At 38.8% G+C, this 26,533-nt stretch overlaps 1 protein-coding gene and 2 long non-coding RNA genes across 22 annotated transcripts in view; 2 read left to right on the forward strand and 1 right to left on the reverse strand.

Annotated features, from left to right (window-relative positions):
• Positions 1 to 14,446, reverse strand: part of LOC112992084 (uncharacterized) — a 73,102-nt gene extending 58,656 nt beyond the window's left edge. For 9 of the 10 annotated variants that reach the window (XR_010385975.1, XR_010385973.1, XR_010385972.1 and 6 more), the window contains exons 1-4: positions 14,382 to 14,446; positions 4,250 to 4,300; positions 3,428 to 3,523; positions 2,969 to 3,030 (exon numbers count right to left, since the gene is read on the reverse strand). This is a non-coding gene — a long non-coding RNA (uncharacterized LOC112992084). The remainder of the gene's footprint in view (positions 1 to 2,968; positions 3,031 to 3,427; positions 3,524 to 4,249; positions 4,301 to 14,381) is intronic. The other variant, XR_010385974.1, reaches the window with a different exon arrangement.
• A 107-nt stretch (positions 14,447 to 14,553) lies between these two features.
• LOC112992096 (uncharacterized) lies at positions 14,554 to 18,364 on the forward strand. The gene is made up of 3 exons (XR_003261448.2): positions 14,554 to 15,317; positions 15,433 to 15,531; positions 16,333 to 18,364. It is a non-coding gene; the product is annotated as an uncharacterized LOC112992096 (long non-coding RNA).
• A 1,003-nt stretch (positions 18,365 to 19,367) lies between these two features.
• LOC112991895 (myocyte-specific enhancer factor 2C) overlaps positions 19,368 to 26,533 on the forward strand; it is a 126,949-nt gene continuing 119,783 nt past the window's right edge. For 5 of the 11 annotated variants that reach the window (XM_026114717.2, XM_026114741.2, XM_064502578.1 and 2 more), the window contains exon 1: positions 19,373 to 19,971. The gene's annotated coding sequence lies outside the window, so the exon portion shown is untranslated. Of the gene's footprint in view, positions 19,972 to 26,533 lie in introns of all 11 variants that reach the window. The other 6 variants (XM_064502579.1, XM_064502580.1, XM_064502576.1 and 3 more) reach the window with 3 other exon arrangements.

Here is a 26,533-nt window from a genome sequence, read left to right on the forward strand (position 1 = left end):
AACCTGCGTAACATTGCCTACTCTTGCTTGCCAAATGTAGGTTTACATTCTTCCTGCTTTAGGATGCTACACAAGGATATAGGGAATGACATATGCAATTTCAAACATATCTGTTTAGTGCTGGGCTTGAACTTATGCACATATATGAGTGAATTTATGAACTGGGGATTTCATATTCTATCATATTGCTACTGTAACTCTGTATTTCCCTCCAGGCAATTGTCTGCTCCTGCTAATGGAAGCAGATTCCATACTCTCAGCTTTTTCACCTCTACCTTTGGCTCTTTTTAAGCTCAGTCCACAAGTATGAGATATCATAATTGCGCACAAGTTCCTCAAGTGCAGCTACTTTTAAGTCAGCCAGCTTTCTCATCCCGTCCTTTTCAGCTGTGTTTGTCTCAAGCCTGGAAGCAGCAAAATTTTGGGCACATTTTCTCTCTGATGGCTTCAAAATAGCAGGAGGTGCTACTTGGAGAATTCCTTGTCCATATTTTAGTCTGCCTTTGATCCTTAAAAACCTTCAAACAATTAAGCTCCCTTTTCTCTCCTATTCTTAAATATTCTAAAATTAAGAATAGAAAAAAATTATTTTTCCTATTCTTAAATGTTTTCCACCTTTTTCCCCCTTCTTATTTGTACTGCCCTATTTGACCTGTAAATTCAATGAGTATGCAATGAGCCTTTATGTTTGTAAAGTGCTATATAAGTTGACAGTGCTATAAAACTGGTCTATAGCAAACTAAAATAGTAATAATAAGTTGGGCATATGAGGATGATCTAGAGTTGTATAATATGCCCATTATCATACGATCTGTGCAGTTTTGTCATAGCTTTTTAGCACCTGAAAAACTGAATTTAGGCCAAATGTTGTATCTCTATTTTACGTGATGGAGAAGGGAGACAGATTTTATCTGCAATATGCTCAGGCTGACTTTCTAGCATTTTGGAAGTGATTCTTTAACAAATGCTAGAAAAAAGACATCTTGGATTAAAAAGCTAAAAATTATAAAGCTGAGAATATATTACTTAGATGAAGATTTATGTGCCCAAATGATACCATTATCTTTTTTCCTCATCCCCTTCTTTCCCAAGATCTGTGGCTGGGAAGATTGAGATTTTTGCCCGCTACATAGTGACGAAAGGGCAAATCTTTTCCCCTGATTTCGGTGTGACAGAATCAAGTCCAGCATGTGTTCAGTGCATTTTTGCAGTGTACCTGAGCAATCCCCCATTCAAGTACATAACTGAAAGTTTATTTGTTCAGGATGATGAACAAGGTCAGAGCTTCCTTCTCTATGTCAGGGTGAATTCACAGAGGGCTGAGCTGGGACTAGTGTCTCATTCTACTTCCCAGTAAGTACTCCAGCAACCTTGACCTTGTAGCAAGGATAAGCACATGATAGAAGGGAAATGTACAAAATTGTCATGTGTGCTGCATCCTTCCCTGGAGGCTGGAAGTTTCACCTCTCTGATATGCTTAGTTGGCTCAGAGTAAAAGTTCTTGAGAGCAATCACAATCCTAGGTCTCATGTGGCAATCCACAGCAGTATGTGCAGGACAAATGGGCCAGCCCACAGACAGATTACCCACTGAAGCTTTCACAGAAAGTCAAACAGGTTCAATTAGCCCACACCAAAATCACAGAACTTAAAACCGCGACACATTTGCATACATGCACAAAACAGACGTGGAAGACTGATACGGAGAACCTAGCATGCGAAAAGGTAACAATTTTCATTAGCTAGTGAAGTTTTACACACACTGTCTGCAAATGCTGTTCCAGTCTAATCAGTGGAGAGATCATTTGTGCCATCTGCACTCAGCAGGGACTGGGGTGTTGAGACAAGGTGGAAAATAAAAACAATAACAGGAGTAAATGAAAATAATATGCAGAGATATAAACCTAGCAAACCAAGACTCTAAACCAGTTGGATTTCAATGAGAATTATTGGATCTTTCTAGAGCGAAATGTGTTTTTCTGATAACAGTTGTAATTAACAAAACATTTTAGTGCTACAACCTGGCCCAGGTGGAGAAAATACATTTTCCATCAACAAAATTATGGTAGGATTTAAAAAAAACATATAGAACTTTAAAGATAATGAATGGTAATCACTTATATTCATACTTTGTAAATCAAACTATATTAAAAGTGAGCATTATTTGTACCTGATAATAGACTGAATTCCTAAACAATTTTGAAATTGAGCCAAGGCAACTTTCAAATAACCACATTTGTTCTGCAGTGGATCTTCTTCAGAATTATAAGTTTGAAAATAAATGTAATTTGTGTCTATGCTCCTTTCTCTGCATGGGAATATGGAGATAGAAAATCCCTTATTTCTGTCAGTTCTTTCGTTTGATTTTTTTAACTAAGTAGTGAGGCAGGCACCCTTAATAGGAAAATTATTATTTTCCATGTGACTTATTTATATGCTAAAACATCTTTTTTTTCAGTCTTTTGGTTAGGTTTCAAGCTGACTGTTAAACTGTTAACTTCTGTGACCTACTAAACAGCCACACAGGTGGCTATACCTGTTTTCAAAAGAAAATAGTCATTTTCTTACTAATTATTTTTTCTACTATTTCTTTTTCATGTTCAAAAACAGTTTAGATTATTGCAATTAGAGCAGTGCCTAAGTCTGAAGGGAACATGAACTATGATCATTATTTTTCAGACTGTAATGGATCATCAAAAAGTTCAGAATTCTCATTTATTAGGACTTTGAATGTTGTTTTTATCTAAGAATGAGAGCTGACGGGACAATTGAAATGAAACGTGATTTTATCAAATATGATGAAACCATAAGAGCTTTATTATGACAGATACAAAACCCAAGAACCTGTTCCTCTTACCAAGCTTCCACAAAGTACCTCCTGTATAATTATTAAATAAAAACACTTACTTATTCAGTACTCAGCTTTTAAACCCTGAATAAGAGAAGTACATATTGAGAGAGGTACTTACAACGTTTCCATGGATACAGGATGATGCCAATCAGGTCCATGTTTTTATCTGAAAGGGTGCCCCTGCAGAGACATACAGCTTGGTGAGTGGTTGTTTATACATAGTAAGTAAATAGGAACCTTGTTTATTTTACAAAGCGCTCCTGACCCAGACGACTTCTCATCACTCTTTTTAAAATGAACATTTTGCTTCCTTTAAGCAGCATAGTCTAATAAAAGACATACTTTCGACAATTTTCCTTGAAGTTGTCTGAGTTTGACATAGTTTTCAAGCAGAAATGGGGTATGTAGGTATGCTGCGTCTAATCCTGGCAAACCAATGTTGACAACTTTTTTTTTAACTCTGTAATAGACACACTGATGCAAATTACGTCTTTCTATTTCAATCACCAGAAGCCACTTCCAGGAAGGGGGGGGGGGGGGGAAGTAATGGGCGGGTATAAGTGATAAAAGCCCTTACCTGAATCCAGTAAGGACAAGCACACCAAGTTTAGCTTGCTTCACTCTCAGAAGGCTTTCCGATTATTTTAGCTTCCATTTTAAAAGTGGTTGGTTCCTAGATTCCCAAAGCATAAGTGCTATGAACATGTAATTTTGACATCCAGTCTCTCAACACTGCATGCTTTCTAATTTTGGGAATGAGATTAATACCTCCTATTTGAGAGGTTTTAGTCTTCTAATATTTCTTTGGATAAAAAAGCACAATGAGTTAGTGAAAAGAAAGGCAATCAACTTTAATACTTAACACAGTTTAATAACCTGAATTGAAATATGTGTGCACTGTATTTCCATTAAAAAAAGTTTCCTTCCAGCCACAATTAATAGAACAAAAACTTGTCTTGTTCAGAGATTATTCCTGGAATGTAATTTTAGCGTCTATGTAAAGGAGGAAACTTTTTTGCCATGCGAAAGCAATTTTGCCTCTTCCTTTCTCAAAGAAGTGATTTCTGGATAAGACGGCCGATTCGATATTTTCCATGTGAACTCGCGGCGCTCTTTGGGGGGACGGATGGGGACCCTGTGTTCGCTCGCCAGCGCTGACAAAGGTCTGCCTGTCAGCGATACCTTCCACAGCTAAATTTACTCGGGAGCGACAGCAGCAGGTGCACCGCGGCCTGCCAGACACTTGCGCGCCCGCATCACGCAGCCTACAGGTCAACGACTAAAGGAGAAAAAGCCTCTGGCTGCGGAGTAGAGGGTGAGTGAGGCAAACACAACCCAAACTGGGGGGTTTCTCTTCAAAGCCAGCTGGTCTGGCTTTATTCTACAGGAATTTTTTTACCTGTCAGTTTGATCAGCGAAGCCCTCAGCAGGTGCTGACGGGTACAACTTCCTGGAGAAGAAGGGCACTGGTGAGTTTTAATACGGAAAACAATTAAAAATGATTTAAGTCTTTAGAGTTGTTCTGCTTGCCACGGTACCGGAGGATTCAGCTCCAGGCTTGTGGCTACGTTCACAGAGCTTTCTTCAGGAGAAAGCAGATAAGCTTTGTAGCATGCTTTACATTTTATTTGATATGGTGCTTTATTTTAGCTTCTGTAACCAAGAAAAGTTTCTTGAAAGTGAATTGATATTTATAGGCAGTTTCTTTCAAACTGTTTCTCTGAATCTGAATGGGAAGAACATAAAGGATTACGTACAAGAACACTAGAAGCCAGCCAATATTGCTGTTGTATCCCCCCTCCGCTCCCCTCCCCAATCTGCCTCCTTAAAACAAATCCGTTATCCCAGTAATTTCCAAATAAAAAGAAAGGATTTCTTGCCTGCAGAATGCTCCCTGTATTTGGAGCTTCAGCTGACGCTCCAAAGCCTTAGCAACTCCTTTTGAACATCAATGTAAGATTACTTTGTAACAGAAAAGGACCAAAATTAAAAATCTTCAGATCATCTTTTAAAACCCAGTTAGTAATCAAAAGGATAATCATATGTTGCTGTTCCACTGAAGTGAGAGGTAAATTATGAAACATAGGCTATGTGAGAGTACTTCTTGGCATGATGCTTTTTAAAGATACAGTGAATTTAGACAATTTTACTTATTTCAAAACCACAAATTATGGCCGTATGTGTATTTTTTATTTGCGTAAGAGAGCTGGGAAACTAGATGAAGGGGAAAAGATTTATTTTTCTAGAACAATAAGATTTCAATTAATGTGAAAATGTAGGAAAATGTGACCACATGTTAAAATAAATATTTTGGAGGGGTAAAAGGCATTTTTATTATGATTTCTATTTCAAGAACTCATTCTTTTAACTTTGTTTCACAGTATTCATTACAAATTGTTTTATTAAATTAAAAACACTTATTTAAGCAAGTAAACAGACAGAAAACTTGACCATATGAATCTTTTTGAAAAAACAGATTCCATATTCACATGCACACCACAGAAGATACTATCGGGAGAAAGAAAGGAGTTATACATCAATATGCAGTTATAGTAGTTCTGTAGTGGAAATTCCTCCATATGTCAATAAATCATTTATCAGCAACGGACAGCCTAACCTCAGACTGAATAAGGATATCTAAGGCCTTTTTTAACAGCCCTCACTTGTGAATTTTTTTGAGCTATGCTGCCTGGTGTTGGACCAGTAAAGTTGACAGGAAACTCTGACCTCTGTAGAGGTAGATCAGGCCTTAGTTCTTGTCTGTTTTGTTCATTTTGGGAGACAGGAAGAGAACAGCAAAGATTATGTAGGTTTCTGGGATGTGCTACGTGAAGATAATGGCAATTTTGTTTGTTACAAGAATATCCTACTATATATTAGAATAAAAGACCAGTAGAATAAAACATTACTAGTCCAAAAAGTGTAAAGTAAATCTCTAAATGTCAAGCTATTTTCTCAAACTATGAAACATAAAGCAAAACAAAACAAAAAACCCAAAACATATCCTGAAAGCAAAACTATAGGGCTGCCTTTGAACTACACAGTGTCTGTAAAACATTGCTGTTTCATGCATAACATTGTTAATGTATGGAAATGAAATCCCCTAAACATCCATTAAAACCAAGCACTGTTAAATCAGAAGACAGTAAATAGTAAAATCAATTCCTAGAGTTAACTAGACATTGTACATGTTACAATAACCAAGAAAAACATACAGCCTTTGCTTTAGAGACATTATTTCAGTAAGGTGTAATTTTGTCTGGATTTCACTGTATTGATTATAGAGGCTCGGTAACAGTAATTAATGTGACAAAGTCCTGGATAATTTCAGGAAATTCCTATTAAAGTTAGTCTGTACCTCACTTTATTTGGGGAAAAAAGAGTATTTTGTAAAATACAACTTCGGTATAGAACATTTTACTTTTCTAGAGAAGGATTACTTAATGTTGCACAAGGTGGAGATTTTACATTTAGATAACTTATACAATCAAATTTAAACTGGTGTCTTTTATTGGTCTTTCTGCTGCTTATTTTTCTAATTATCAGGCTTAAGCACATTAAATAAATTTTTTTATTAATATGAAGTGCTGAGAAATTTAAAAAAGAGAAAAACCTTATTTAATTCACTGAAGCTTTACCACTATTTCAGATAGAAATAGAATCCACCCTAAAATACCAGGTACAATCATTTATTTCTGTACCAGCTATTCCCTATTAACTAAGAGATCAATGTCCCTTCTGTTTCCTGGACCTGCTTTGCTGTCTATTTTGTAAACTACAGTGGTTTATTTTACAACTATCTTTTTTTCTTTTTCATTTTGAAAAGCTGTAGTCTAGCTCAGCTTTCAACCACATGTTTGTCTTTTCCAATAAATCCCAAGCTTTAGCGTCAGGAAGACATCTATATTAGTTATTCCATAGTGCATGTAAATATAAATGGGATCTAACCACAAAGCTTTGGCAAAAATTACAATTTAGTGACTATATGTTATGTTCTTCACAAGTTAATTTAAGGCTCTTCATACAGTGTTGCATGATATTTTTCAAAGTATATTGTGTCTTGTTCTCCTTTCACTTACACTGGTGAAAATTGGAGACCTTCCACTGAAGACAATGAAGTCGCTTTTAGAAGTTAGATTAAAAAAAAAAATTACATGATTAAAAATTTGGTGGGGAGGAAGCAGCCTGTATGCCTTAAATGCTTCATAAAAGAACATCTGAAACATGCAAATTTTCAATTATTTTTAATTATATACTTTATATAGTGTGTATATATACTTTAAATGTATGTTTTTTTGGTATAGTAAACAAAATTATATTCTGTAATACATAGAATTTTTTTCATGGGCCTTCAGGATTTTTTTTAGCTACAAATCATTTGTTTATTGGTCTGAATACTGTCTCTCTTAAAGTCAAAGGAATAGATGCATGTTAGGAAGCAGTGGAGAATTGAATTCTCTTCCTTGCCAGTCTGTTAGCAATATCTGTAGCTGCTACTTCGCCTGGCTGCTTCACCACCTCTAAAACTGTAAGAGAGGCTACAGACTGCTCTGCAACTGATCTCCACCCCTGCGCACCATTGTAGTCCAGTAGATCCAGTCACATTTGAAGATATCCCTAACATTTCCATACTGCTGCCTGTGTCTGTTCACAGCTCCTCCCTGCTATCCTATTTTTAAAATGTTGTCACACTCTATAGTTCATCATATACAAGATAGTAATAGTGTGGATTTTCCTTGCAACATGCCCCTTATCACAATAAACAGGTATACAAACTGTTTTTGTTAACTGAGTTGTCTTCTCCAATGTAAGTACTAACAACTTATTCCATAGTTAAATCAGGTTGTTCCCTTAAAAGCAGCTAGCATTATGAGGCAAGTCTTCAAAGTACTATTTAAGAAATTTTCAAGAAAGATAAAAGCTCAGTGCATTCTATGCCTAAATGTAAAGACACTGGATTCTAAATTAAGCTCAATAGATGCAGTTTGCAAAGGATAAGCATATAGATTTAAGCTAGGATATCTGATGAATTTGCTGGAAGCATGTGAAATAACTGTACAGAATGAATGAAACAGCAGATACTGCTTTGTTCATATACACATAGTAATGCTAATTTCACATATATGCTTGCAAGTTGTGCTGTTAATGTACCGGATATACTGTACCCTGGAATGCGACAGCAAGACAAAAAGAAGTTGACCAGTATGATACCCAGCAGCTAACAATTCAGCAAAACAAACCTTTCTAGATCTGTTCTTTTAAAAAGAAAAAAGAAAAAGGAAAAAAAAATTCTCTCCCAATAATTTTTTTTCTTCCTGCTCATCTTTTTAATGGTGAACTGACAATGATATGGAAGTATACAAAATCACAGAATCATACAGCTTTTTCTATAGATGGCATCAATATCTGCATTAATCTTTTTTTTCCCTTTACTTTCTGAAATGGTAGCAGGATACTTTCTATCCACTATATTACTATCTGCAAATAGCTCTTTTCCCATGATCAATCCACTTCCTGAAATTTGCAAGTGTTGTAGAAGAATGTTTGGTAATAAAAAAATCAGTATAATGCACAATAATTATGAAAATTAATGAAGTCTACAAATTGTGAGGAAAAAAATAGAAGACATTGTGAAGTAATCTACCTGCATATCAAGATATCATGTCTTTTGCAAAGACATGGCCATCCATTTAATTGTGTCCTTGCACAGTCTGAGTTCATTAGCTATTTGATTCTCAACCACTACACTATTGATAGTATTTTAGATCTTAGGCACATACAGCCTCACTGAAATGAGATTTTGGGTTGTATTCTTCCTCAGGAACATGAGGAAATTCTCTCCCACTTAGGGAAAAGAAGCACTTCTCCCTGTTGTTCCAGTGAGGGTTAAACTGCTGGGTTTAATCTACAAAAAGGATGCAGGAACTTTTCATGAAATCTCACTTGAATCCAGAAATTATTAATCTGTATATTCCTTAGTGAGCAAGAGTCTTTCCTGAATTACTGATGTCCATATGCCCTTCTCTACTCTTGCCCCACCTTCACCCCACCTGACTATCTAGACTGCAACAGAGGCTCCTCTCCTACTTACAGCTGGAAAATCCCAGGACTCTCTTCCAAACACATTCCTGCTCTCTAGCCTTAGCTCTGTGTCTGAGTCATGGCCCAGAGGGCAGCTAACTCACATCCAAAGATTCCAGAGGACAGGGGCCGTATAGCACATATCTTCAGGCTGTTGAAGCTGAAAAGGGTAAAGGCAAAAAGCTGCTGAGTGTTATCAGCTCACTTTTTTTGCTGCCATAATGGAAATATTTAGCTTTACTGAGAGTTTAAGAATGGAGACAGTCATGACATTGTTGATGGGTCAGTCTGAGAAGTTTCAGTTTTTAATTGATTGATTGGTTAAAAAAAAAGAAAGAATTGAAGTTATCTCTATATGGTCCTTACCTGCCTAAATAAGATAAATACCCCTCAATTTCAGAACCCTAGCTTCTCCAATTCAGTAGCAGGGTTTCTCCTTCTTTAACTGCCTTGCTGTAGCTATCCGTAAAGACATCGTTGAAATCAGATATTGCAAGCTTGATACTTTTTTCCTTATAAAATGGTGCAGACTTGCAGAAAGTAACAGACCAGAAATGGGAACTTAAATCCGTCCATATCATACAGGAGCTGTGCAAAGGTGCTCAAACTAGATCGTACAACAGCAACAATAACTTCAGATGAAATACATCTAAACCAAAGTACATATCCAAACATGACCTCTGAGGCTCAGTTTCCTTTTAACCTCAGTAATATCAACTTTTTAAAGTGCTTCCATGGGAAGAGTTATAACCAATGACATCACAGCTGGAGGCTCATGGAAGTTTTAATATAGACTAACATAAGTGGCACAAGCACATCTAAAAGCTGACCCAACTATTGTACAATTACATTTTATGGCCATAGAGGTTACAGGTTCTTCTTCACATATCAACAAGAGCTGTCAGCCTTCAAAGGGCCTCTCTAAAACAGCTAATAAAAGTTTTATATTAATTATTGTTTGTGATAACAGAAGTAATAGTATTACTGCAGCACTTAGAAACTACAGTTATGTAGTGCTTGGAATTGTTCAAATGCAAAACAAAAACATGAACCTAGCACTGAAGAGTTCACAGATTAAAATTAAGAACAGTGAATTTTCTCAAAAAAAAAAAAAAAAGAGACTAACCTATTGCCTCTTAGTATACGTATGTGGCTATATTTGTGTACATAGTTTGCCAGCAGTACCTTTATTCCCTCATTCCATATACCAATCTATTACTATTGTAGTTGAGTATTGTACTAGAGTATTCCATATTCAATTTATGCTGCAAATCTCATGACATATTCTGTTATAACAGGCAGGATGATTGACCTTTTAAATTTGCATATCATTTACTCCAACTTTGGCTACAGAAAGTGGTAAGCAACTTGAAATAGATGCAAATTGTCAGGAACATCCAAAACTCTGAATGCTTATCTGAAACATATCTCAAAGTTTGGCCTGGAAAACCCCTGCAAATTGGGTTTCTCCAAAAAAAAAGGGGGGGGGGGGCATTTCCTCTTCTAGCTAGGAATATGGTAACAAACTGCCTTTCTTGTGGTATGTTGAAATCTGTATCTGTAGCCAGGACGGGGAACCATAGCAGCCTTCAGAAATAGGAGAATGAGTTGACCAACGTTTTTCTATCCTTAGAACAGGTTTGATTTGAATTCTATTTGAATTGTGGCTAAAGGTCTATCCAAAACAAATCTCTACTTTGCTTGGCCCTCAGAATTATCATGAATTTCATTGTCTGCACAGATGCAGATGCTGATCTAATTCATAGCAGCTGCAGAATACTTAATTAAGCATTTTCTGGCCATCTATGGCTGTCTGCTTCTGTATCACATCATCATGCAGTGCAAGATAGACAAATGCCTGAGTGTCACACAAATTAACAAGGGGTACAATTATATTTTTTGTTTTGGGTTGTGGGGTTTTTGACAAAATACCTCAGACTATCACAATACCTTAGTCTATTAATTCCATTTTGGGAAATGTGAGGGAATGTACAGCTTGTAAAATTTCCCCCACCTTTCCCAAAACTAAACGGCATATCAATTGGAGAGTCTGTTTATTCAACTGGGGGCAATCACACAGGCAACCAAATGTGGTGGCAGGAATAATAAAGTTTGTAAGTTTTCACTGATTATAGAACTAATATAACTAATAACTATAAACCAATAATATGACTTATTATTATTATAGATTAGTTATAAACATTTCTGATAATGCTAATTCTGAAACTTACTTCTCGGGAGCCTTTCTTTCAGTGGAACCTTCTTTTGAAATGACTAGCTAGCAGTGAAGAGCATTCTAAAATTGCCTAAATTAAAAATGAAAGATAAAGTTATTGTCTTCTGCGTTAAGCCTAGATGTTGTGCAAGATACCAAAAGCTAAATGAAGATGTATAAAGATAGGCATTCTCCATGCTGTACTTTGCGGTTGGCAGGAACCTACCTGATCCCTTCTGTAAATTCAAGCAGCCCCACAGCTGCTCTAATTTAGTCTCTGTTTCATCATAGGCCACATAGAACAAAGAACCACCAGAGCACAGCATGTCCTGTAGTATCTTTTCTTGCCTCTTCTCTCCATCTGGCATGCCCTTCTTTATTAGTGACTGAGAATAGTAAAGGTACTGTATTTCTCAGATGAACACTGCTTACTAATCTAGGTAGACTTCAATCACAGTTGTATTAAAACATATAATGCATTAGTTTGCTACCAAATGTTTTGTTTTTTTAAAAAAAAAAGTTTGAGGCATATGAAGATGCAGAATAATCAGTTTGATGAACAGCTGCTCAAGAAAAATGACAGTATTTCCAAAATTACTCTTCAAATGCATTCCTGTAGTTAGAGCCTATTAAGATGGGGAGGTGATTCCAAGTCTCCACTCTAAGCTCATATTTGATCTATTTTTATATTTTTGCATAGGGAAAAAAAAAGCCAGTTTAGCTTGAAATTTCACCTAATTAACTTTATGTCAGAAGAGATTTTTGAAGAAAATTTGAAAATAGTTACTGAAGTTTTCAGTTTGTGAGACAAAAGTTTTGCTTGCCCATTTCTGTCTAACAGTGAAGAACTTCAAAATTGTTGGTACATTTCTTCCATACAAGTCTACACTCACATTTTCAGAGTCCCTAAACATCAAGAGGGGGAGGATTAGTAGGTTAAATTCTTCCTTTAGTTGCACTTAAGTAAGCTCATTGACTACAACTGCTGTGCCCTTAAAATATATGTGTGTGTATATATATATAACTTTATACATTTGGTGGAATGTTGTCATAGGATGATGAGGACATTTAAATACCTTAGGGAGAGACAGTGCCTGATACAGGAACTAAAGTTCCAGCATGCTCAAAGATTAAGTCTGAAGCAGGAATAGGATCTGGATGACCACTGATGTAGGCCTGAGCTTCCTTTTTAGGGTCTCTGCTAAAACTTATCAGAGTGCATTAGATTTCAGCAGACTTCAGCGGGCTTTGGATTTGGTGCATGATCTCCATAGTATCCCAGTTTCACACCAGCCATTAAATTCAACATTTCTGTAGTTGCTGACTCCTTCAAATGCAAATTCAGCCTCATTTTCAAACAGATGACAGACCTTAAGCATTAGTCTATTCTAAAAAGCATGTATGCAGCAAACAAAAAGAGTGGTTATCACTAGCTCCAGGATCTGATTCTAATATTTGTGTGTGTTGTGATTCACAAAGTAATAAATACTATTTTTACACTTGGAGGACAATTTTAGTAATATCTAATCTTTTTGTTGAAAGAAAACATATTTGTCTATGAAAAAGTTTCCTTCTATCTCTTGTTTTGAAATGCTGTGAAAAAAGAAACAAAACAAAACTACAGTAAAAAAAATTCTTAGACAAGAATGTCTTGGACAACTTTTTATAAGATATTTAAAGGACAGTATCAGCTTGAAAACTACACTTTCAGAAACTGCCTTTTGTAACAATGAAACACTTCAGATTACTAGAACTGGAACAATTTAGCAAAACAAACAAACCTCCTTTTTATTGACTTTGTGCATTTGGCAGCCTTTTCTCCAGTACAATCAGTTAGTCTCTTCCCTGCAAAGGCCCTTGAAAGTATCAGCATAGGAGCAGGGGGAAAAAAACACTTTATAAAAAAGGGGACACTAAAAAAACAACCTTCTGAAAGCCTGGAAAGTAACAGATAATGCCCCAGATTAGTCTACCTCTGAGATCTCCATCTAGACCAGAAATGCAATTTACTCTATCTTCACAAGCATTGCCAAGTATGCGCTACACCCACTCCTGCCATAGTCACTCTGCCTCGATGCATGCTAACACACACATTGCCTACTAACAACTGAAAAGCCCCCCGCCATTCCCTTTCCCAGAATAAGCCATCTACCACATTCTGTCACACACGAGCTGCAGATCAAATAACTTTACCAGCCTCACCCCACTCATTAATACACATTTTCATATCACACACCTCCCTGTCGACTTCTGTCACTAGTGACTGCGTACCATCCCACGTGCTAAGCAGATAGCGATATACTTTACCCAACATGGTCTGAGACACAATTACGCACGTGCGCTATAAAACCTACTTCCACTGCACGAAATACTAGCTATGGCCAGCGCTGTACTTCAGCCACCCAAACAAATGGTCTTATTTATTCCAAAGGTAGACAAAATGCTGTAAAGCCTTCGAAAGACTTTGGAGGGGCCCTACCACAGGTAACCTGAAGGTTAGCAAACGGGACAGTGTTACAGTGAAACAGAGCAGAGCTGAGGTTGCTGATCACTTCCAGATTTTCAGGGCCAACCTTTAGCAGGGACTTCCTACCCTTTGCTATTCCTGTCCTAGTTGTTTTAAATAGCAGCAGTGTCATGAGGTTTTCCAGAAGTACTCGGTGCGCCTCTCTGATCGCAACCGAAGCCGTGCGATTTTCCTAGCCGGGACCACCTTATCTCGCGGCGGCGGGCGCCGAGGTGGCACCGCCGGGCTTGTAACGACCCTCGGCGGCTAGCGGCTTCTAACGGGACCGCGGGGAAGCTCCTGACAGGGGACGGGGAAGAAAGGAAAAAAAAAAAAAGAAGCCGCTACCGCCGGGCGCTAGCTTTTGTCGACACGACGCCGCTAACCACGAAGCGCCCGGTGCCGCCGGGCCCAGGGGCTGAGTTACGGCCCGCCGGCGGGCGGGGGGGACGACCGGTGTGCCGGGGGCGACGCTGCGGGCCCCCCGCGCCGGGCAGGGCCGGGCCGGGCAGGGCAGGGCAGGGCTGGGCCGGGCAGCCCGCCCCCCGCGCGGCCGCCCGCTTTTGTTGCCGCCGAGCGGGCGGTGGCGGCCGCCCCGGGGCTCGGCTCGGCTCCGCCCGCCCCCGCCCCGCCTGCCCTCGCCGGGCCGCAGCCCGCCTCCCCTGCCGGCCCTCCCCCGGCCGCGGGCCGCCCCCGCGCCGCGCCCGCGCACACACACGTGGCACCCACCTTGCCTCCCTGCCCTGGCCGGCCCCGCTGCCGCCGCCGCCGCGCCGCGCTCCTCCCCTCCCACCCGGGCCGCCTCCGCCCCCGCACCCGGAGGGGCTCGCGGGCGGGGGCGCGCCCCCTCCCCCGCCGCGGCCGGGGGGATCGGGCGGGGTGGGGCGGGGCGGGGCGGGGGGCTGGCGGCGGCCGTTGGGACCGTTAGGGCCGCGCCGCGTGCAGCCGGGGGTCCCCGGAGATCGCGGCCAGTGACTTAGCCGCGTCTGCCGCGCTTAGCGGCAGTGCCCGCTTCTCTCCTGCCGACCCGGGGCGCGCTGAGCCGGAGTGCTCCAGCCAGCTGGGAAAACGAATGCAAAACTTTACAAAGTGGAGATTCCGCTACAGAGGCAAAATGTTTTCGGGCTTCAAGGGGTCAGGGCAGACACTACACTGGTCACTCCTCTAAACTGCAGCTATCAGTGCGGCCATCCATTATATTACAGTGTTCACTTGGATTTTGGACATTTGGTGTCATTTGGACACCCTTTTCACGAAAAACTAGTGCGAAGAAAAATGGGCATTTCAATTTAAAAAATTCTCCTGATGATACTCAGTGTTGCATTCCTAGAGGCAGGCCCGAGGGGAACTTCCCTGGGTAGCTGCAGAACATACAATAGTTTTTAAAAGAAGGAAGAAATTAATATTCCAAGCTTTAACATTTTCACATTTGGCACAGTCTTTTAAATTGACATTTGTTCAACAATGAGCAACTGCATTTTTCAAAAAGCACGTAAAAGCAGAAATAAGTACGTATTGGAAGATTAGTGCAGTCCCAAAATCAATAGTTCTACATTTTTATTGAAGTGTAGCATCCCTAAAGTAGGATTCAGATGGAGTTTATGACAGCTTCTGAAAACTTTGTTACTTACAAGTGATACTCTTTTTAGGCCTAAGTGCATACCAGTAAGGACTCATATTCTTTTTATAGAAATTGTTCCATAAATCTCTTTAAATATATTTAAGTACTATAGGTTTGCATTTAAATAATATACTACTTTTGTGCTTTTAAACATCTAAGGTGCCGAACAAGAATTGTAAACTGTGAAGTAACTACTATGGAAAAGATTAAGTAAAGCATTGGAGGCGGATGATTTTGACAATAAAGAGGGTGTATGTGGTGAGTGTTTAATATTTATTGCATTTAATATTACAAAGTACTATTTATTGTTTTCAGATTTAATGCTAAAAGCAAAGCCTGGAGAGCAAACTCTGCTGTATTATGTACTTACAGGTACACCTGTGACAAAGGCTTTCTGTAATCATTGCTTGATGTATATAACACCATTTTAGTAATGGCATGCCATTTTATTTAAAGTTCATGTGTCAGCTGTGCCTACCTTGCAAATATTTTTTTGCAATTAAATAATTTTGCAAGGAATCATGTACATTTCAGGTCTCTGCAATGGTTTACAAAGCATTTAAATTGTGTTCCTGGAATATCTATTCTATTATCTTTGAAATTATCTGAATTTATAGCTTTTGTTCATTATAAAAGCATATGGATTGAGGAAATATTCTGAATGAATGAAGAACAAATACAGTACTGTTGAATAATCTTGTGGGGTAGATTAATCTATAGCCTCAATTTCTCTCAGGGTGGGTTGCTGTGGCAACCGCCCCAGCTCACTTTAAAATAATTTTGTAAAGCTCACTTCAAGCGCTGCACCCAGCGTGGGCCAAGTTTAAAAGCAGCCAGACATGGGAAGAAGTGTTATACTGTGTTGCTCTTATAAGATAGGGAGATGGTGGAAGAGAGCGAGGCGTGGAGTGGGGTTGAGCAGAACTTTAAACAGAAAATAGAAACTAAGCCACCCCAGGGTTAAGATGCAAAAAAGGTGGATCATTGCATAGTAACCTTAGTGCTTTTCAGTTTAAATGTCATTAAATGATGTAAGCTGACAATCTCATTTGTCCTAAGGAAAAGATATGTTCAGCATCTACAAAAGAATAGAAGTGGACTTCATCTTCAAAGGAATGCTTTATAAACCCACCTTGAGATAATCACACTTGTAAGGGAAAGAAATAGTTGGACACACTTCACTCGTCGATAAAACTTTGGGGAACTGTTTTTGTAACTATTACATTTTCACTGGCGTCTCATTGTTTAAAATAGTGTGTGCATTAGGTGGCGGATTAAGAAAAAAATAATTTTGTCAGCAGACCTCCACATGACCTGTCAACAGGAAAAGGAGTAGATCTGACTCTCTTGCAAGAAATTCAGAAAGGGTCCATTTCTGTCACATCAGTACAAGTACAGATACTGGAATGAAGGTGTTTGAAATTTGAAGGTGTTTGAAATTATTCCAGATTTTAAAATTAAATGCAGCAAAGTAGAAAAATCCTAAACACTTCCAAAGATACTGCACAATTGCATGCCTTATCTAACCCTGAGATGTGTGAAAAAGCATGATTCCTTCCCTCCTATCTCTTCTGTCCCTCTAGTATCTGAACCCTGTTTTAAAAACTGAGGAGTCCTTTACATGGATTTGATGAATTATACTCATGACAAAAACTTGGCATGGCTTTAAGATACTCTCATATGTGAAGGTCACAACTATTTAAGGATTAGGCCACAAGAGCCTACATGGAGATGTAGTAGATGTGTTAAGCTGCTGCGTATGCTATTTTCTGAAATATTTGCCTACTCTAATAATTGCTTTTAAGCTAAAATAGTGCTCAAGTTCCGTCTTGCTGATTGAAGGGCTGTGTTATCAACTAGCCAGAAACCTGAAAACTTATTTATCCTGTACAAAAAAATTGCATGATAGTCATTTTCAGTTGGAGCACAAAAGTGCAAAGGATTAACACGGTTTTCTATTTTTGCCACTAAGAAAATATTAATATTACTGGAAAGTTGGGTGCCACACTGGGAGACCAAAATTGTCTGCAGAAAAGGCATAACAAGCCTACAACCCATGTAACTGTTCTGTATTCCTTTCCTGCTGTGCTTCATGCCAAACCTGGGGCTGAGCGTTTCTTTCCCAATGTTATATTGGACTCCACTGCTGACACTGCCAAGCATGTGTGCCTCTCGCCACCATTTACAGTGTGCTTGGCTCACGTCTGGCTGCCTGATGGTCCTGGGCACATCAGTATCACTGTTGTTGTTGCTCTTGTTGTTGCTGTCGTTGTGGGTGTATTCTGCAGAATGTAACTCTCTGTCCATTAAGGGTTGTCCACTCTGTATCTAAATCTCATGAAGATAGAGCAGGGCATGACGAGACCGATAGTCAGTAAAAGGTACTCCCTGGGGATCTGAGTAGAGAACAATTGCAGGCTGCATTTTAGAACTCCATTAGCTTCTTTTTGCTCTGACCGTGCTTTGAGCATCCGTGTTTTGAGAAGTACAGTTGAATTTAAAAGGCATTTATTCATTGACAAATACGGAACTTCAGAAGTAGGTCAATGGCCCAACGGGATACATATAGGGGAAAAGACTGCAAGACCAAGAACTTATATTAAAACCAACCAAATATATATTTATCACTGTTATTTGAATTCAGGCTTTTGGTTTTATCACATGTGCTCTTCCTATTTCCAGTACCTTAATCTATCACAAAAATGACGCTCTGTGCCTCAGTAAAGTCTCCTGCTGCTCTCAAAGGATTGTAAAAGTTGGCTGTCTGCATAAAAATTAAAACAAGTATCTGCAAAGTCCAGTTTTATTCAAAAATTACTACATATGCTTAATTTGGATTCAAACTCCCAGACAGTACACTCCTTTCAGTCTGGTTATAAAAGCAAATGAACATATAAAAAACGTTCTGTCCTTTTGCACAGTGTGTTGGGAATAGAGCATTTCTGTGGATAAGCCTGACAAGAGCCCATCTCAGACAGTAGGCTGTGATTTGGACCTGTGCAATTAAGCGAGCAGTATTTTATCTAACCAGCATTCCTGTTTGCTCAAGGTGGCTGCTTATTTGCTGCCCCCAACTTTGCCACCGGGATTGTTCCTGCTGCGCGGCGCTGCTGCCTGTGCCGCGTGCCGGGCTGGAGCCGCCGGCGGTGGGATCCGAGACCTGGGGAGCTGGGGAGGTCGGGCTGCGGAGCAGCCGCCCCATAAGGGTGCAAGGAGATGGTGTAGGAAATGTCACGCGGGCTAAAAATACCTAGCGCCGGCTGCAGAGTTGCGCTACGGAAACGTTTCCAAACTGGTGAGGAAGTTGCCGGCCTGGCAGCCGCCAGCCCCGGGGGGACAGCGGCGCGGCTGGGCTCCGCCGCCCGCGGGGCTCGCGCAGCACAGCGCCTCTTGGCGCGCCCCTCCCGCGGCGCCCGCCGGCGGCCGCGCTGCCCGGTGCCTCCGCGTGGCTGCGCGCAGGAAGCCGGCGTTGCCGCTGCGGAGCGTGCGCCGGGGCGCGCGGAGGCGCATGGTCGCGGGCGTTTCGGGGCTGCGGCGCCGGGGGGTGTTTCAAAGCCCCGCCGCCCGCAGCTCCTCGCGGGCGGGCGGCGCGGGCTGGCTCGGCCGGGGTGGCCGCTGCAGGGCAGCGGGCGGCCTTCCGTCAGCGGGCAGCGTTTGGTCCGCCCGCGTCCGAGCTGACCCAGGCTGTATTTCTTTCCCGGTTCTGGCAGTGCTGCTAACGTCCTCCTGCTACTGTACCTCGCCAGAAGGGGGAAAATATGCACCGGCTCGCCGTGTTGTCTTCACTGTCTATAATAAAGGATTGTCATTAGGTTTGCGTGTGGCATATGCCATTACCCCCACCGTAAAACTAAAATTAGCAAAATGTCAGGAATGGAAAGATTGATTCACCCAAGATGCAATTATCATTTAAAAAGTGCTTGATTGAGGTGCTGATGTTCAGTGATTTATTCTGCATACCATATACATAATTAAAGTAGTGTAGTGGAGTAATTTATCAATCTAGTTTAGACTAGAGGGGCAAGGAAAGGAGCTGCTGCCGCTGCTGCTCTATGTTTGTTTTATTAAAACGCTTTCGGGATCTGATCCCGCCCCCTTTTTGCAAGAGTGAAACTGATTATTTCTCCAGCTCGGGAGGAGAGAGTCATTCGTTTGGGATTGTGGGAGAGAGAGAAATAGAGACACGGAGAAGGAGAAGAAAAGGGAGGAAGAGGGAGAGAAGCAGAAAAGGACACCTCATCAGGCGTGTAGTTTGAATCCCTTCCTTGCCTCCCCCCTTCCCCTCCGCGATGTTACAAAGGCTGTGAGCTGCTCTCCTTTTCCCATTCGCCTGCTGTCACTTCCTTCCTGGACGCTTTCAGGACGAGTCCGGTTACTTTTAATCCGACCAACAGCTCAGCCACTTTCTCCTCCTCCACGCTGCACACACACGCGCAAGCACACACACACACACACACACACACACACACGCACACACACACGCACACACACACACACACACACACACACCCCAGACATCTTCTGGCAGCTTATTGGATTGACTTTGAAGGTTGTGTGTGTGATTCAAGGAGGCTGCATGTTGAACCAGGTGGTGAATATTTAAAGGCTGGAAGAAGTAAAGGGATTTTTTCTTTTTCCTAAGAAAGGAAAATATCTCAAGGACTAGCCTGATCATCTAAACAGCTAAATGTTTATAATGTAAGTACATGTGAAATTCATCATTAAACTAAAATATAGTGGGCATTGTACAGAAGCCCCACGTACGTTTCGTATTGCGTTTCAAGAATGTATCAGTCGGTGCATGGGGACTGGGATTGAGGTTGCTTGCAGACTTTTTAAGTGGATGATTGCACTGTCAATTGCTTAAAAGTAACTTTTCAGACAAGTAACATTGTTAAATCACTGTCTAGTCAAATTACTGCAGACTTGTCCCTATCAGTGTCATAAGTGTTTAAACTTTGATGAAGTTAGTTCACGTCATTTGTATGTTTGATATTGTGAAGTGTTTGAAGCTTATTTGGTTTTAATAGTTCACCAAATGCTATGACCTTGTAGTGCTTGCACCCTGATTTATCAGACTAAGGAAACAATCCAGCTTAAGAGAGAAATGCTCTTAAACTTCATTGTATCATAGCTCTGGAGTTCTTGAGTTTAGGTAATGCATGCTTCTAAGTGTTCAACTTTGTGCATCTTTCATTTGAATGCTTAAGTTTGAGATGGAAAGACTCCTTATATTGTTGTGGAGATTTAAGATATGCTTTGTACCTCCGTTGGAATAGCATGCTTTGATCTTTACATAGTACTTTAAGTAGTCTCTACGTTTTTTAACATGAAGAAGTAGAGCTAATCAGCCTTACAGAACTGGTTATTTCAGTTGTGGTACAGTTACTTTTGGGCTAAGATAAAGTTTAATATAAATGAGGCACTTATAAGACTATTGGTGCAGTATTTAACTGTAATGCTTACATTTTCCATAAAACTTAGTGTGACCTTCTGTCAGCTTGAAAAATAAAACAAGTATAAAGCTAAGATAATAATTCCTTTTCTCAAAAAAAAAACCCAACAACAACAAAGCAGCACAGTGCAAAGCAAAACTCAGTGAATCACTGTGGGAACTTAAACATTATCTTTTATAGACGAGTTCTGTTTTCCTTTATTGTATACAGCAATTATTATTAGCAAATACCTGTATCCTAAAATCAAATATTGTAATACACAGCTTAAGACTAAAGATTTAAGAGAATTAAGCAGAGAAAGGCACTTTGCCAACATTTCACTGGTGATCAGAAGAGAACTGTCTTGACACAAAATGAATTTTCCTAGCACGAATCTAATGATGAGCTTAATGGCAAATGTCCTAGTTTCATATCTTTACTTTAAAAGTACTGCAAGATGAATTGTAAACCAATTGTGTTCGATGAAAATATGACTAGTTTTCTTTTTACTGGCACTTTCCAGGGTATTGTGGTTGAAGAGTAAAGATGTTTATATGGAGTATAATAACTCTAATCCCTAGAGGCTTGGCAGGGCATGGAAATATAACCACCTGTGAACCAGTTTTAACCTCTGTATTACGTTCTGATTTCCAGTTTGAACACTCAGGCAATTGACCACCTTGGGGATTTGTTGTTTTGTATATTATTTTTGTTACATGATTCTAGGAACCTAATATGAAGTCAAAAAAACCACAAGAGTTTCTTACTTTATCAGTTTTATTAAAATACATGTATTATATTACATTTTACATGTATTATTCTTTCTACATTCATGAACACATAATTCATATCGAGTCTAATAGTGAAGTCGCTGCTCACTCTTAAATCCCTTTGGAAGTAATGGAAAATTGCTTTGAGTAAGATCTTAAGAGAATGGCCCTTAGTTCGGTGTGTCTGTGTTCCTTGTAGTACAAATCCTTTTATTTTTAAAACTTGATGTGTGTGTGTATATATATATATTTACTAATATACCTTACATAGAGAGTATCAGAAGAAAATTCTAGGGCTTGAACATGAAGACCTCCTTTCACGCAAACAGTACTTACACAACTAGTCCCACTGATAATGCTGAGACTACTTGTGTGAAAATGGACAAGTCACATGAATAATGGCTTGCAAGATCAGGCCCATAGAAGACCTAAACATAGTGCTTGTCCCACAGTTTTCTTAGGATAGAGATTGAAGGAATATCACTTTCGATTTTCTTATAAATGAATGTAGGAATCAAATATGCTTGTATACTGTTAAGATTACTTGACCAAGAAAAAAGGAAACAGGCTTAAAAAAAGTCTCGTAGAAATTGGTACTAAATGATGAATAGTGTGTGAGATTAAATCTTTTAGATTTATGTTCCTGAGCTACTAATTTTGGAGTGTCATATGGCTAGTCATACACATACTTACTTACTATGAAGTTTCTTTCATTATAGCAGTCAGATAATCTTTTCTTAAAACTTTATATAGTATTCTTTTTTTATAAAATCCCTTTATTTGTGGCCCTGCAACATGTATATTCAAAAACAGAGAGAAACCTATCTTAAATAGTGGGTTTTTTTTAATATCTAATGCATTTTAGACAAAGAGAAATGAACCTTTCTGAAGCTTTTTTGAAAAGTTTACCTCTGAAAGATTTTGATAGTGAGTTGAGTAACTCACTATTTAGTAGGTAGATATAACTACATAGAAACTTAGGAGCTAAACAGGCGTTGCAGATTGACTACTTTTGCCAGTTTTGTCTTTTTATTTTACTTTTCTCTGTAACAGGTTAATTTATTGTTCAGCAAAATAGTTCAGTTCATCTTCACAGAGAGCTGAGGAGTATTTCTACGTCTCATTAAGCAAGAAGTCATGAGCTGATATTAGATGCTTGAAAGAATGATCACTTGTTCTATGATACATTGACTCCATTTTTACCTGTTGGAGATGGTTATTCTAAATTACATGATAACTAATCCAAAAATCAGACAATGTATAATGAAATTCTTTTGAAAACACTGATTATGAAGATGAACATAAATAAGGTGCTACATAATTTCAAAAAGTTATAGTCTCCGCTTCAGCATTTTGACGTATAACCGCAGCAATTATTTTTGTGACATATTTTAAGCTTTTTAAGTCTTGCTATATAATATTAACAGATTTTTCTACATCCACATTTAGACTCTACAGCAATTTAGACGTGTAAAACATAAAAAAACTATGTAATTCAAAACAGCTAGAAAACTGTAGGTTTAAAATTAGGGTTAGTACTCTGCTATATTGAAAGGTTGGAAATACAGGTTTTTGCACCTTATTTCAAAAGCAAAATGGTCATAGAAGAACTCTGGTCAGCAAGCACCACTGGTGGTGCAAGTGAAAAACTGGAAAAAAAAGAGTATCTCTTAATTTTCTATTTTTAAAATATGGGAATTGCCTGACTCTTCTGACCAGCTTTCAGGTAATTTTCTGAGGACTGATGGTCAATTTTACATGTGGCAGGTGATTAAAAGCTGGTGTCTTCAGTCCTCCACCTTAATCTCACTGTCTCATTGACTGCAGTGCAGTAGAGCTTGTCTGTTCACTGGGATCTGTCATCTTTAGGAAATCAGACCAGCTTATAGAGGCGATTCACAAAACCAACAGTGACAACAAAGTCTTATGTGCCTTACAAAAGAAGGATTAGGCAGTTCACATGCCATTTTGATTGGGGAGAGATAAAAGCTGATTGCTGCAGCATGGCAAGGCACACTTCAATTTCAGTTGATTATTTTATAAGACAACTATAAGTCTGTTGCTTAGTCATTATTAAATGCAATTTAAAGCAAGGAAAATTCAATTTTGAGATTATTAGGTTTTATGACTTGATACTAAAAGGAAGAGCCATTTGTGGCATTGTTATAAAAATTTTCAAAAACCCTGTTTATTCACCACTTTTGGAAAATAGGTTTAAAATTTAGTAGGTGATTATCCTGGGATTTTTAAGAACATTTTTGCCTAGATGATATCCTGCAATAGCAATTAAAAGTTCTCAAAAGACTGTACTAAATTCACAGCACTTACCCTATTAAGACCGTATGTGCAGAAGCGAGTGCATAAAAGGTGTCAGTGTTTTGCAGTTTTATCAAAAAGTATTATCTGAGGAACAAGTAAGTCATCTTAGTTTAGAACTATTCTTATTTTTAAAAATATAGTATAACATACAGCTATACTTTGTGTTGCATCTGTGAACGTAGTACTCTGACCTGAAAATAGTTAGCAAATTAAATGTTGTCCTTTATTCATATCAATGAGAATATTGAGTTTTAACTATTTGCATAATTTAGTTATAACACATACCCTTTAAGATTTGGGAGTATTAAACTTCCTTGATGATTATGTCTATGCTAATTTCTTACCTTTTTTTTTTTTTAAAAAAAAGAACTCTTCTTTTTTTTTACCCAACTGATGCCTCCTAGTGTTTCACATAATAAAACACTAATGAGTCATCCATAAATGTAAACGTTGTTTTTTCATTGCCTTCATCTTATGTGATCCATAAAATTAATATTTATGTATTTAATTTTGTGTGTGTTACTGTAATCAGACAGGAGACTCCTGTAAATTGAGGTGTTTCGTCTTAATGGACACTACAAAGCACATTTCAATTTTCTTTGATTCTAGCTTTGTCTAGTTGTATTTTGAAATTCGGTATCATGCGTAGTGTACATTCTCCTTTTCTTTTTTCCTTTTGTTTCCCACGTTCATTAGACTAACTTTTCAACAACATATTATGGGTTTCAAATGGTAATTTAAGAAGTTTTGGTAGGATAGTGTTTCCAAAAGTTACCTCTTGGAAATAGGCAATGAATGCAGCTATAGAAGTGTTTGAAATAACCCGAAGTACCTCACAGCCAAGTAAAATGAAAAAGAAAAAACTACTTTGAGACACACTTGCTCACTAGAGTCCTTAAAGAATAGTTAAATTGTCACATTCTGTAAATGTTCTTGGTTCTTTAATGCCATATAAGCAAGAAGACTGTATTAGGCAAGTTTTCAAGTGTGCAAAATGTGCACCTTACAGTTTTGGTGTTAGAAGTGGACCTTTGAAAATGAATTTATATGCATAAATTATTGAAACAGAGGTTGGAGTGCTAAAGACTGAAATATAGTGTCCTTTTCTTACAAGTTCAGTCTGGCCATAGAACTCATGAATACCTGAAAAAGCATTCAATTATATTATATTTACATCATACAACAGGTTTGTTTTTTTGTTTTTTTGTTTTTTTAGCGGGGAATGTAATTTTCAAAAAGTTACCAGGCATCAGTGTGACAAAATATAACTTATAGGCCGTGGCTGTGTATTTGAACTGTCAGGTACAGTCTTATCAGGATAAAGAAGCAGCCAAGGCTGAGAGCACTTTTGCACATTTTAATGTCACACATTTTTCTCTGAAGTATGAGATCAATTTAATGATGACATCAGAAATATAACCTATTATCCTAAGACTTTCAAGAAAAGCAATGGACTTCCTAGATACTTGTTCCACTAAGCAAGTTTCAAAGAGAAATTAAGTGATTTTCCAATCAAAAATCATAAGTTTACCAGTTAGTATGAGTGATGAAAATTTGTGGTTTCTTCTCAATGAACATATGGTAAATTTAGATGCCTACATACATACAAAATATTTTTTCCTGCTGAATACAGAGAGTTAAATCTGCACACGCAGATCTCGGTTGTGAATTGGTGCTTGGTTTTAGAATAGGTAAAAAATGCAGGTTTTAGGATTGTGCTCTATCGTCACCCGTGTTCGTAGCACATCTTTCCCCATTAGTTTTAAACTGGAAGGAGACAGTTTGGGGATCTGCCATTTATTAAAGACACTAAACATCAGATAGTATCCTACCCTGTAAACTCTCTTGCATCTTGAAAGCATTTTAGAGTATGCAAATAGCATTCATTGTTCAGCCAGGAAAGCTAACATGCAAAAGCAATAGAATTTTCTCATGAGTTAGTTACATTGCTTCTTCCCTTGAAAAGAGAAAGTAAATTTGAAAGAGAAGTAGAGTGAAGCATAGAGAAGAATCTTTAAGGCAGTTAAGTATAGGATCATTAGTTAAACAGATCTCCACTAAGCTGCTGCTTTTTTTTTTTTTTTTTTTTTTTCCTTTTTAGCAAAACACATTGAGATTGTAGAAAAACATCCTAGGAAATTCTAGAAGTATATCATCTGATTTATTTAGAAACAGGTCTGGAACAAATATTTGAGAATTGTTTATTTGAATATTGTCTGGAATAAAGTTTTTTCCAAGATGGATTCAGTAACCCAACCATCCAGGTTGCTAGCCTGGGTCCCTTTTGTAATTCCTAAAACAGTTGACCTAACAGTCAGCTGCTTCAGCAGGGTAGATGTGGTTATCTCTGCCTTCTGCCACCTTCCCTGACATTAGAGGTCTTTCAGAGTTTGAGCATGGAGAGCTTCAGAGATCGCTGCCAACAGACTAGGTCCTGGAAAGTCAAAGTCTACTGCCTTGAGTTAACCATAGGGCAGCCCACAGATTAGGGATGGAATTGAGCAGATGGCATAAAAATCCTATGCTTCCTATTCCCAGGTTATAAAGCACTACTCATCTGACACTTAGAATTCAGCCCAGCAGGTCTTTTCTGACTCTTACCTCTTATTAACCTCTTATTAACTTATTAACCACATGCATGTGTTCCTGTAAGGAACCTATGTAAGACATTACAGTCTTTTATTTCTCATGCCGTAATCGCAAGATGTACAGTTAAGCAAACTCAGTTAGAGATAA

Source organism: Dromaius novaehollandiae, chromosome Z (genome assembly GCF_036370855.1).
Source record: "Dromaius novaehollandiae isolate bDroNov1 chromosome Z, bDroNov1.hap1, whole genome shotgun sequence".
NCBI lineage: Eukaryota > Metazoa > Chordata > Aves > Casuariiformes > Dromaiidae > Dromaius > Dromaius novaehollandiae.